At 37.1% G+C, this 13442-nt stretch overlaps 1 long non-coding RNA gene across 1 annotated transcript; it reads left to right on the top strand.

The window, feature by feature from the left end:
- The first annotated feature begins 10151 nt into the window (after positions 1–10151).
- Positions 10152–10797, top strand: LOC129871320 (uncharacterized). Its single transcript, XR_008762236.1, has 2 exons — positions 10152–10194; positions 10291–10797. It is a non-coding gene; the product is annotated as an uncharacterized LOC129871320 (long non-coding RNA).
- The last annotated feature ends 2645 nt before the right edge of the window (positions 10798–13442 follow it).

The following is a 13442-nucleotide window of genomic DNA, read 5'->3' as shown; positions in this document are numbered from 1 at the left end:
AAGAAGCTAATGAATAAAACATATGGAGGGGATATGTCCAGCTTGCGAAAAGAAAGAAAACTAGTGCAGTTAAACATCTTCATAATATTTCTTTATTTACTTCTGGTTTGGTAGAGAATTCAAACCTTAATTACTAAAAAAGGAAATTACAAAATGAGGAAGTGCAACACTCTGAAGTACAAACAACACATGACTCCAAGTATTACATGCGGCTTTATTAAAGAAATCAGATAAACGAAAAGCAACATATTAACTTGCTTCTTAGAAAGAACACCAACGAAAGAGATGCTAACTTCTACATTTCCAAAAATGCGTTCTTGATTTTGTTTAGCCTCTTGACACTCAGTAAGTAATACAGTAAACATATACAACAACAACAACAGCCCAGTGAAATTCACAACTTGGGTCTGGGGAGGGTAAAGTGTACGCAGACCTTACTCCTACCAAGGTAGGGCGGCTGTTTTCGAAAGACTCTCGGCTCAATAAAAGCATAAAAAGAGGGCAGATAAGGCTAAGAAATTCAAAGCGATATGAGAAAGCAAATAATGAAAGCAACACAGATAAAATAGAGTAATCAAAGTACTGAAAGTTATAGACCATAACAGAAATCAAAGCACAAGAAATTATAATGCGCTAATGCGCTTACTAATAAGGAAGAATAACGAGACTATGTACTAGCCTTCTACCCTAATGTGGGTCATCCACACCCTCCTATCTAAGGTCATGTCCTCGGTAAGCTATAACTGCGTCATGTCCAGTCTAATCACCTCTCCCCAATATTTCTTCGGCCTACCTCTACTTCTTCTGAAACCATCCATGGCCAACCTCTCACACCTCCGCACTGGGGCATCTTTGTCTCTCCTCTTCACATGCCCAAACCATCTCAGTCGCATTTCCCACATCTTGTCTTCCATCGAGGCCAGTCCTGCCTTGTCCCGAATAGTCTCATTTCTAATCCTATCTCTCCTGGTATGCCCATACATCCATCTCAACATTCTCATCTCAGCAACTTTCATCTTTTGAACGTGAGAGATCTTAACTGGCCAACACTCTGCCCCATATAACAAAGCCGGTCTAACCACTACTTTGTAGAACTTTCCCTTAAGTTGTAGTGGCACCTTCTTGTCACATAGCACTCCAGAAGCAAGCCTCCATTTCATCCACTCTGCCCCAATACTATGTGTGACATCATCGTTAATCGCCTCGCTGCCTTGCATGATAGACCAAAGGTACGTGAAACTACATTTCTTTTAGATGGCCTAGGCACCAAGCCTAACTTCCACGCCAACCTCCTGAGGTATCTTACTGAACTTGCACTCTAAGTACTCTGTCTTGGTCCTACTCAGCTTAAATCTTTTAGACTCCAAGGTATGTCTCTAATCCTCCAGCTTAGTGTTAACTCCGCTACGAGTCTCATCGATAAGGACAATGTCATCCGCAAAAAGCATACACCATGGCACCTCACCTTGAATTTGTCAAGTCAATACATCCATCACCAAGGGAAATAAAAACGGACTAAGAGTTGATCCTTGATGTAACCCCATCACAACTGGGAAGTGCTCTGAGTACCCTTCTACTTTCTTACCCTGGTTTTGGCACCCTCATACATGTCCTTGATAACCCTAATGTACACCACAGGTACACATTTAGCCTCCAAACATCTCCATAGTATATCTGTTGGAACTTTATCGTAAGCCTTTTATAGGTCGATGAATACCATATGCAAGTCCCTCTTCCTCTCCCTATACTGCTCCACCAGTCTCCTCATAAGATAGATAGCTTCTGTAGTTAAACGTCCCGGCATAAATTCGAATTGGTTCTCTAAAATAGACACGCCTCTTCTCACCCTTATCTCCACCACTCTTTTCCACACTTTCATAGTATGGCTTAGTAGTTTGATACCCATATAGTTGTTGCAGCTCTGGATATCCCTCTTGTTTTTGTATAGAAGGATCGTTACGCTCGACCTCCATTCTTCGGGCATCGTTGCCGTCTTAGAGATGAAATTAAATAACCTAGTCAGCCACTCCAAACCTACCGAGCTCGCACTCAACCAAAATTCCCTAGGAATCTCATCATGTCCGGTCGCTCTTCCCTAGTGCATCCTACAAACAGCACCCTTAACCTCCTAGATCTCAATGCTCCTGCAATACCCAAAATCGTGACGTCTCCCTGTATGTTCCAAATCTCCTAACACAATATCTCTGTCCCCTTCTTCATTCAAGAGTTTATGGAAGTATGACTGACATCTCTGTTTAATCAGGGTCTCCTCTACCAATACTTTTCCATGCTCGTCTTTAATGCACTTTACTTGATCCATATCTCATGCCCTTATCAACCGCGCCCTGGCTAGCCTAAATAATTTCTTATCCCCGCCTTTCTCTTCTAGTTCAGCATAAAGGAGTTCAAAGGCTGTTGTTTTTGCCATCAAAATCATCGACTTTGCCTCTTCTCCACCTCATCCTTGCTTTCTATCACCTTCGCATACGCCATCTTCTTTGCTTTCACCTTTCCTTGCACTTCTCCATTCCAACACCATTTCCCTCGATGCCGATTACGACTACCTATCGAGACTCCCAACACTTCCCTTGCTACAACCCTAATACAACTAGCTGTCCTATCCCACATACTGGTCACATCTCCACTACTATCCCAGGCCCCCTATCCTTCAATTTCTCTCCCATCACTAGGGCATTAGCCGAGGTCAAACTCCCTCATCTGATCCTAGGTCGAACATCCCTGACCCTCTTCTTCCTCGTCATCTTGATCCCTAAATCCATCACTAAAAGCTTATGTCGGGTTGTAAGGTTGTCGCTCGGAATGACCTTACAGTCTTTGCACAAACCTTTATCATCCTTCCTAAGAAGTAAAAAATCTATTTGAGTCTTAGACATCGAACTACGGAAGGTTACCAAGTGATCCTCCTTCTTTGGGAAATTCGAATTGGCTATCACCAACCTAAAAGCTCTTGCGAAATCCAAAAGTGAAACTCCTCCATTTCTGTCCCCGAAGACAAAGCCTCCATGCACATCATCATACCCTCCCGAAATAGACCCGATGTGCCCATTGAAATCTACTACCACAAAAAGCTTCTCAGTAGGCAGTATGCCTCCCACTAACTCGTCCAAATCTTCCCAAAAACGCCTCTTATCCTCCTCGCCTAAGCCCATTTATGGCGCATAAGCACTAATAATGTTCAAAGTGATCCCTTCAACGACCACCTTAATCGACATCATCCTATCAGTGACTCTCCTAACCTCCACCACTTGATCCCTTAAATCACTGTCTACTAAAATGCCTACCCTATTCCTATACTTCGATCTACCAGAGAACCAAAGCTTATACCCGTTTACCTCCTTAGCTTTAGAACCTACCCATTTGGTCTCTTGGACACAAACTATATTAATCTTCCTCTTCTTTAGGATCTTAACTAGCTCTATGGACTTTCCCTTCAATGTCCCAATGTTCCAAGAACATACTCTTAGTCTAGATGCTCCTTTAACCCACTTATCCCTCCTTACTCTCGTTCCTGTCCCCAATCCTGAATGAGAACATGACCCTAGTCTACCATCACTACCCAATGCCACAGAAATGTGTATGAACTAATAAATTATTCAAAGGTCTAAAGTCAGCAAAATGTACCTACAAGTGTATGAATACAGAATAGATATGGAAACTGAAGGTACCAACTCCAGTTGAAATGAGCCTGGTTGCCGCTGGAAAATACTGTTCATATTGGAGTACTGTTCACATCGGAGTTACTGTTCACATCGGATTGCTAAGATGCTATTCACCACGACCTGAAAGGGCGAAGAGAAGAGGGGGGTAAGGAAAAAGAAAAGGAGAGAGAAAAAGAGAACTGGCCGAAAAAAGCTGCCGGAAAAATTCCCCGGCAACGGAACAGCAGCGATCTGAATCTGAATAGCAGATCTGTATATATTGTTGGTCTTTTCCCCAACTTTTTTCTATCCGTACAAATTGATGATCTTCTCAGCAACAACCCGTGTCATGCCTCGGGAGGGTACCCTAGACGTAACCGGTACTCAGAAACCATTTCTGGCTCCCAAGCGAACCACATAGCCTGATCACACATCCGTTCATTCATTCAATCAGTAGAAGACAAAAAAATAAAGAGAATATTCGGTGGGCAACTCAAAACATCAATCTAACACAAAGAATAAAGGTCATGGGCCAACAAATCAACTCTAATATTTGTCATTAAAAATAGTTTGACAAGAATAATTTAAGGAAAGAAATACTCAATCGATTCATCACTATCTAGTCTATGAAGCCTCTATCACTACTATCTAATTGGTGTCAATGAAATGTTCATGGCTACCTCAAATCAAATGAAAAGGGCTAACTCGACTCAAGAATAACATAAGCGGTGTCCTCCGAATATAGGGGAGGACTCACCAATACGCTGAATGCGAATAGATCCCCAATGATGCTCCTATTGACGATCTCTTAAACCTATCTATGCATCATGAAATGATGCAGGTCCAAATGGACGTCAGTACATGGAATGTACGAGTATGTAATATGGCAGAATAAAACATACCTCAAGAAAGAATAACATCGGGTCAACTATCTCGAATCAGAAAGGTAGGAGAGACTCACATAAGACGTCATAAGTCTAAAGCAAGAATACATTTCTAGACAAAAACTAATCACACATCATACAATCCAATCCAATCATACATAATACAGTTCAATCAAATCATATATCATCCGATTCAATCCAATCGTATACAATCGGTTCAACCCGGTCATATACGGTCCGATCCAATCCAATCATATATCCTTCCATTCAACCCAATCAACATATCATCTAATCCAATCCAGTCCAATCGTACACTATCAAATCACAATTCATCTAATCCAATCCGATCATATACAATCAACTCAACAATCAATTCAACAACCAACTCAAAGGGCTCAACTCAATAAATATGCAAATTAATTTATGAAATGTTTTACAATTCAACTCAATCATCTGCAATCACAATCAAACCAATCAGATCAAGCACAATCCATTCAATTGGGAGTTTCTCTAACCGACAACCATCACCATATGAGCTAGTGATAGTACAACAAGTCGACGTTGTTGCCGCGTCCGTTCATACCTTGTCAAGGTATGAACGCATCAACCAATCATGGATCTAATCCAACCAAGTCCTATAATGTCAGGACAAATATTTTGGGGAAGCATCCGACTTTAACAGTTCAATCCCCTCCTACGTTTGGCGATGTAGTTATTGGGTTTGAGTATGGACTTTACTCTTACCCAATTCGGTGCTCGATACTCCTCTCAAGACTCAATATGCTCATATCTATCAAGTGAGTAACATACTCAAAATACTCATTTAGCCTCATTGGACTCCTTCAAATCAACTCAATCAAATCTGGCCTCCTTGGACCTTCTTTCAAATAGACTCATCTCAACTCCTCAAACTCTTCCCTTTAAAATTTATACCATATCAAAATAGACCTTTTTATGTAAAAACGCTCAACTCATTTATACTAAAAATACTCGTGTTCAAAAATAATTATAAGACTTCTCAAACTCAACTCATGCTTAAACTCTTTTTAAATCATAGATGAAAATAATCATTACTTAAACTAAAAATAGTGTATAAATAGTTTATGCAAAAATTCTCACAAATCATGTATTTAAAACTCCTTCTCAAAAGATCCTTTATTTTAAAAATACTCATAAGACTCCAATCAACTCAGACTATGCAAATCACATATCACATAACCACATTAGACTCCAATCCGCTCCATCACATAACATCCTCATCAATATACCTCTTTATCAATCATTCTACACATATTAAATAAGCATCATTCACGTCATCACTCACATCGTCATCAAAACATCATCATCACATCATCATCATATATTATCATTTACATCATCATCAAACATTATCATCACATCATTTTCAAGTATCATCATCACATCAATCATCAAACATCTACTCCAAAATCCTTATTTTTGTCCTATGTTCATTTTATAGAAGCAAAAGGACATTCTTAACTAACCAATTCATTCTTTTCATTCCAATCAATACATATATACATACAACTATCCATCTCAACCTCAAGACATTTATGATAAGAAATCTCATTTTGGGTTCATGTGAATGAAACATGAACCCATACGCTCAATAAAACTCAACTCAAGAATATCGTCAATACCTATAAATCTATATACAAAGATACATTTGTAGTTAATAATATGAAAAATAATTATTTAGTAACTCAAGTCATTAAAATCATCAATGAACCATTTGTATCTAAAAACATTCTATAGTTTAGGGAAAACTTTCAAGAAAACCTTTCTAGAAGGTGCAACTCTTTCACAACTCCTAACCAACACATCTATGGGCATATGGAAGGACTCAATCCATATTTTAGGTTAGCCTTACATACCTTGTTTGAAGACTTTGAAGAAACCTTGATGTTAGGTCTTCAATGGAAGGCTTGAATTCTTGAAGCTCTTGAAGGCAATCTTTGTTGGAGAAGGATTTGGGGAAGAAGAAGAAGAAGAAGAGAGGGAAAATTTCTAGGGCTTTTTAGAGAGAGAGAGAGAAGCTGAAAATAATGGTCCAAAATGCTCAAGGATGGTGTATATATAATTTGGAAAAAAGTCCAAGTTGCCCCTCTTCAAAAATCTGGAAAATTGGGCAAAAGTCTTGCTGGCGCTATAGTGGCGCGACGCGCCACTGCAGCGCCAAGCCAAAATAGGCTTAAAACCCTGCACATCTAATAGTGGTGCGTCGCGCCAAGCTCCAAACTACTGAGGCTGTTTTCTGGCTATATAGTGGCATGGGGCGCCACTGGAGCGCCAAGCCCAAATTTCGCCCAGGCCTGAAATTCCTGCAGTACTAGTCTATAGTAAAATAGTCATAACTTTTGACTCCGAACTCCAACAATTACAATCTTGGTGGCGTTGGAAAGAAGACTCAAATACCTTTAATTTGGTAGGTCGTGGGATACCCAGTTCTTTACATCCTAGTAGATATGGTCATTTGAAGTTGACCCTTATACTAACTCGTCCAAAAACTTAATCGATTGGAGTTCTTTGGACTCGACTTGGTGTTAGAGATCCCTTATGACCCCTAAACACATCTAACACACTTCAAATACTTAGGAATTAATCCTAACTCATGTGTAGAATTATAAGTCCTCCGGTCCGAGTCTACTCACACGTGAAAAAATGTTCGAGTCTTTGCGAAAAAATTTCCGGGGTGTCACAATCCGATTGTCCACAGATTTCACTAATTTCTCAGGCTCGTCTTTTTAGACAGTCATCGGTGGAAAAAAAATAAAAATAAAGCTAAATAGAACAGGTAATCCTGACACCTCATCCGAACCTCCACAGCTACAGTCTGCCAGCAGAATAGCCCAATCTAACCGTTTCTATTTGAATATATAACTCATGTAACACGTAAGTCACGTATGTTTTCACAACTCAATAGCTAATATCAATATCACACGTATTTCAGTCTCAGCATCTCTTCGACTAATATACCCCTTTTTAAAATTAGCCAAGTGTACGTGCTTTGCACATGTATATCGCGTTAATTAATAATAAATATATATAAAAATAAATTGTTATGTGTACATTATATTATTAATTACAAATTTTTTAAAGGTAACTTTTTAAAAAGTTATCTTAGAGTACAACTCATTTTAGGAGATTTTTCTACCTTAAGTAATTTTCTAACATTGCCAGAAAGGCATATAATAACGTTGTTAGAAATAATTTTCTAAGTTTAGGAGATTAAGACTTCTATCTCAAATAATGTACGTGTTCTCTTTTTTCCTTTTTGTCATTGAAAATTTCATCCTTACTCAATAATTAATTAATAATTTATAAAAAATAGTGAAAAGATGATTTTATCTAAATCAAAGTCTTTTAATAAAGACAAAAAATTTAATCAACATTTTAAGGGACTTCATGTTTTTAATATAATACAAATTATTTGCTGAAATTAATATGAGTTGTTAAAACATGTATGTTTCAAGAAAAAGATATTAAAACGTTATCATAAATTAGTAGAAATAAATTTTAAATTATTTATGTGAAATTTTTAGATAAAGATAAATTGGTTGTTAAACATTTTTGAACGGACCAATAAAAGTGAATGGTTGTGATTTCCACAAACTTTTATGCCATCACGTTAAAGAATACATTGGCCAACTTTATAATAAAGGTAAAAGCACAAAGAAGACAGGTGAATTGATTGACAAAGAAAGAAAAAAGTATATTTATATTATATGGTCAGTCAATTACTTGCATTTTAAAAAAGGAAAAAAAGTTAAATATATTATTGAATTTTGAGAAAAAGATTTATTTTTGTGTCATTCGTTAAAAGTTTTGCTCATCAATGTCATTATTTATTAATTCTGATTTTACAAAATTATTTTTTATACGTGGCCAATTATATTTCGGCCAGTCATTAATTTTTTTTAAAAGGCAAAATTCTAAAATCATTTGTGGAATCACAAAAATCCACCCGTATTAGAAAAAACATTCCCAAAACAATAGAAATCGGTCCCAAAATTTTAAAAATCTGCTTTGATTCGTGTTTTTGTTGTTGTTTTTGACACTAGCTCCTTGTTCCCTAGTATTTTTTTGTGTCTATGTTCAAAACTTCAAGTGATTTGGAGTTGTGGAAAAGATTCTACCGTTAAAGGATGTTAAAGTTTTGAAACTTTGAAGAAATTTCAAGTGAGTCATGTTGAGTTAGATTGAATTCGAGCTCATTATTTCAATAGCAACATTATAAGCAAAACTATTGTTTACAATCACATTATTTCGGTTCCATATTTTTTCTGATGAGACATAATTTATTGAAATTTCTTCATTATTTCCAGGCGCCTCAACCTCTTCCAAGGTTTTATCAATTGTTATGTTTCCTCGCTCTTCTTGAGCAGGTTCTTCCATATTATGACCATCTTGATTGTTTTCTCCTTTTCTTTTTTGAGGATTTATTTACTTCCAGTTCACATATATTTATACGAGGGTCTAAATGAGAAAGTGATAATGGATTCCAATCTATTTCTCTTTTAAGCTGCTTATTTCTCCCTCTAATGTTGAGTATAGTGATTCATCAAAGTGACAATCAACAAATCTTGCAATAAATAAATGTCCAGTCATAGGTTCCAAATATTTTATGATAGAATGAGATTCATACCCAACATATATCCCCAACCTTCTTTGGGGACCCATCTTTGTACGTTGTGGTGGAGCAATTGGAACATATACCGCACATCTAAATATTTTAAGATGGGAAATGTTCGGCTCCTGACCAAAAGTCAATTGTAATGGGAGAGTTTATGATAGTTTGTAGGCCTGATCCGCACAAGACTTGCTGCATGCAAAATAGCATGACCCCATAATGAAATGAGAAGTTTTGTTCTCATAAGCATTGGTCTAACAATTAATTGGATGCGTTTAATTAACGGAGAATGGCCTAAAATGCCCTTCAACTATTTGAATTGTTACAAAAATTACCCTCCGTCTACCTTTTGGCCCCCAAATACCCCTACATTAATCTTTTGGCTCAAAAATACCTTTATTTTAACAGCCCACACTCATTAGGTGGATGTGAGGGCAATATTGTACCAAATCTTATAGTTTAAGGGTATTTTAGGTCCTTATCGATTGAATAGTAAAATCACATTCCTACTCTTTCACTCCCTCTCTCTTCCATTTTTTCTCTTCTTGGAATCTTGTCTACAATTTTAAATTATTTTTTTTGACTTATGACAAAATATGGAGAAAAAAGGAAGAAAAATAATGAGGACATTCAAAATAATTAGTTCAATAAAAGATAATTCAAATAGTTGATTCCACCCGGATGCTCAATTGTTATCTTAGTGGACAAACAATAATCATTAAATGCCTGAGATGTGAACTCACCAGCATTATTAAAACGAATTGTTTTTAGTGCATAATCTGAAAATTGTGCTCTTAACTTAATTATTCGAGCAAGTAATCTCGCAAATGTCATATTACGAGTTAGAATTGGAGTGTATATGAATAGTCTGGATTAAGAGCTATCGTGAAATATGGTTAGGGAGCAAAAGTTGTCCCATTTGGTCTCCCAACTTAGAGTTCTCCCAACTTTCTGATCGGAGCCTCTCAAGTGATGACCACATAATGCGCCTCAAAGAAGGGTAAGTTGTGGATTGTGGGTTTATCTCAGCAATTTCACAAATTTGTGACAACTTTGTGAGACTTGGCTGATTCTTTATGGTGGCTCGTAATGACAGTTACATCAAAGAAGGAAGCACTGTAAGTGTAATGGGGCTTGTAAGGCGCCATGAGAATGTCCTAATGATTGTTCCACCAGTAGAGCCTATTTCAACAGGATGTCAAAATGCAGATGTGATCCGTGTATAAGTTTGCTCATATACTTTCAATTTTGATTTCTGATGAGTCATGGTGAAAGATTTGAGCAGATGGCAATGCGAGGACAGCATAATACCCATAGGGAACATGAGCAGAGAAAAACTGAAGATTGTAGATGTCTAAAATTTATCTTCCCACGTTTTAGCTGATATCCGGAAGATGAGGACGATAAAAGCGTGCTATATCTTAAGCAGCTACGTGTGTTATATCGTGCAAATCTCTATCAAGGTGTTTATATATGTTCATATCTTTGTTCAGCTTTCAATTCATATGCACATTTGCCTGTGGGATTCTCTGTAGAATATTTAGTTTCCATATCAGTGTAATGATTCAGCTTCTCTTATAATTGTATAAGTTTTACTATTTCATTAATTCCTAATATCTGCCATCACCAACTATTAATATTGCCATTAACATCACAATCATGTAACACTTGCATTTGCTCAATATGTCCTCTTTATACATATGACATCTGAGAAGATAGTTTTCTTCTATTCAATTTATAAGTGATCAGTCCTAAGAGATCATTTCCTCGGTAAAAGCAAACAAATGCTAGTGTGCTACATATGGTAGGACGTAGCTTATCATAAGCAAGTCCAAAACCAGAAGGGAAAGACACCACAATCAAGTGATTAAAATCTTTGTTTCGTTCCAATTTTATCAGATGTCTCCAAATAAAACTGATCAAGAAGTTAAAAAGTCTAAAACGCATTCCTCCAGCGGCAACCAGAGTTTTTCCTGTTACAGCATCATCAGAAGCCAAATAAGCAACAGTTGCAACCTCTACACACCAGTAAATAAGTAAACAATGAATCGTCGTCATCAGGTATTATCACAATTGTGCTTTGGCATGATCATTAGGTCATCCTAGGACCTAGATAAATAATGATGATATAAATCATTGAAAATTCAAATGTCCTATAGATGCATTTTCAAGACCATGTGTGTTTATTATCATCTCGCAATTTGTTGTTTGCAAAACTACTGACACAAATAATTCAATTAAGAGCACACATTCCAAACTATCCCTCTAAGGCTATTCACCTTGTAATGCTAGAGAAGTTTCATCTCAAACTTTTGATGATTTTTATCTATCAGTTGAGATAAAAATCGTGTAGCTCATGCTCATGTTATTGTTTCAGTCCCAAATAAGTCGAGGTTGACCATATAAATATCATAATGCATGCAACTACTGAACAAGACAAGGTTTGCCTCTGACAGCATAATAATGTAACCCTGCCATTTGCTCTCAATGTGAAGAGAGCTAAAAGCAAGAAGTTCTACAAAAGTGGTTTTAGGAATAAGGTAATGAAATTCCACTGTGGGCTTCTGTTGTTGTAACTACATGCAGAGAGCAGTGTCTTATTGGTCTGATTCATGCTTCCCCTTCACAGGACTTGCATAACATCATAAGCATGTCCCTCCTAGCCCGACGCAAGCGAGCTAAAACCACAAGGGGGGGCACTGCAATCGAGAAGTCAGAGTCAGGATGGCATTCCTCCAGCAACAACCAGAGTTTATCCAGTTACATAAGCAGCAGCATCAGAAGCCAAATAAGCAACAGCCGCGGCCATATCTTGTGTTGTTCCAAGCCTATTGAGTAATGTCTTACCCTCAATCTCTCTCCTCTAAACACAATCAGCAAGTTGTTAGTAAGTAAATAGTGAATATTCATCAGATTTTACTATGAATAAGAGATTTAATTTAATAAGAACTTACCACTTGTTCATTACTCGTGATGAAATCAGCAAAATGTGTATCTGGACTCATTTCAGCTGGAAGAGCCTGGCTTTCCGAATAAGAGAACAAGAACAAAATTTTTAATAGGATATAGTAGTTATGTGCCAGGGACGCCAAGTTAAACATTAGTACCTTGGTAAGTCCGAGTAGCGCAGTTTTTGTCACCCCATACATACCCATTGAAGCTGGTGGCGAGTAACCAGAAATTGAGGAAATTAGAACAACTGATGAACCATTCTTAAGGTAAGGAGCTGCACCTATAAACAGTATAAAGAACAAAATATTAAGTGCAATGGCCAAAACATGAAGGTATTCGGGAATTAGAAGTAAATGGAAATATGTGATACTAGAACTAGCAGCCATTGCCTTCCAATGTATTCAATAAATGCTCCACGAAGTAACACATGCATTTGCAATGTTGTTCTCGTGAAATTTTTCTCACCAACTTACTTGTAGTAATAGTATAGACACTTTGACATTGATATCCCACAGCTTGTTAAGGACTGATGCTTTAGTTTCTAAGATTGCATCTACTGAAGGATTGACAGCGGCATTTGACACAACCACATCTAGTTTCCCATATTTCTGAAAAATTATAAATTTCAATTGACAAAGTTGGATCGTACAAAGTAGAAAGCATTGACTTCTCATTTTCCATAGTTAGACATCAGAAAAAGCAATTAGCTTTACATTTGTTAGATCAAAAACCATTCCCAAGAAAATAACAGACAATTGACCTCCAAGATATGCAAGCATAGACCAAGAAGTGTTAATTTAAGACAGTATCAATTCAATTCATACCTGAATGGTCTTGTCTATTAAATTCTTCCTCTGTTGTGCATTTGAGACATGACATACTAATCCCAACACATCAATTCCTCCATCTCTCAGTTTCTTTACTGCTTCATCCACATTTTCCTGTAAAATGAAATAAACAATACCTAAAGTCAAATCCCCGATATGAAGGGAGTAAACAATACACAATTACAGAAAAGTCCCAAAAAAAAAACAGTGACACTGTTTCTATTTCTTTGACGCAATTTTTGTTACAAATTACTTGTAACTATAAAAAGTTATGATTTGTTGTAATTTCAGCCGGTGTAAATTTTTTCCCGATCACCCAAGTGTCAACTTGCATACATTTCGATCAATTCCACGGGTACCCACTATATCCCACCCAACACAAGTAACTGTCCACCAAGGATTGGACATATGCGATTTGAACCTAAGACCTAAGACACTAAAACGTTAATTGCCGAATCCACACAGGTAA

Source organism: Solanum dulcamara, chromosome 10 (genome assembly GCF_947179165.1).
Source record: "Solanum dulcamara chromosome 10, daSolDulc1.2, whole genome shotgun sequence".
Lineage (NCBI taxonomy): Eukaryota > Viridiplantae > Streptophyta > Magnoliopsida > Solanales > Solanaceae > Solanum > Solanum dulcamara.
This window is presented reverse-complemented; position numbering and strand designations above follow the sequence as displayed.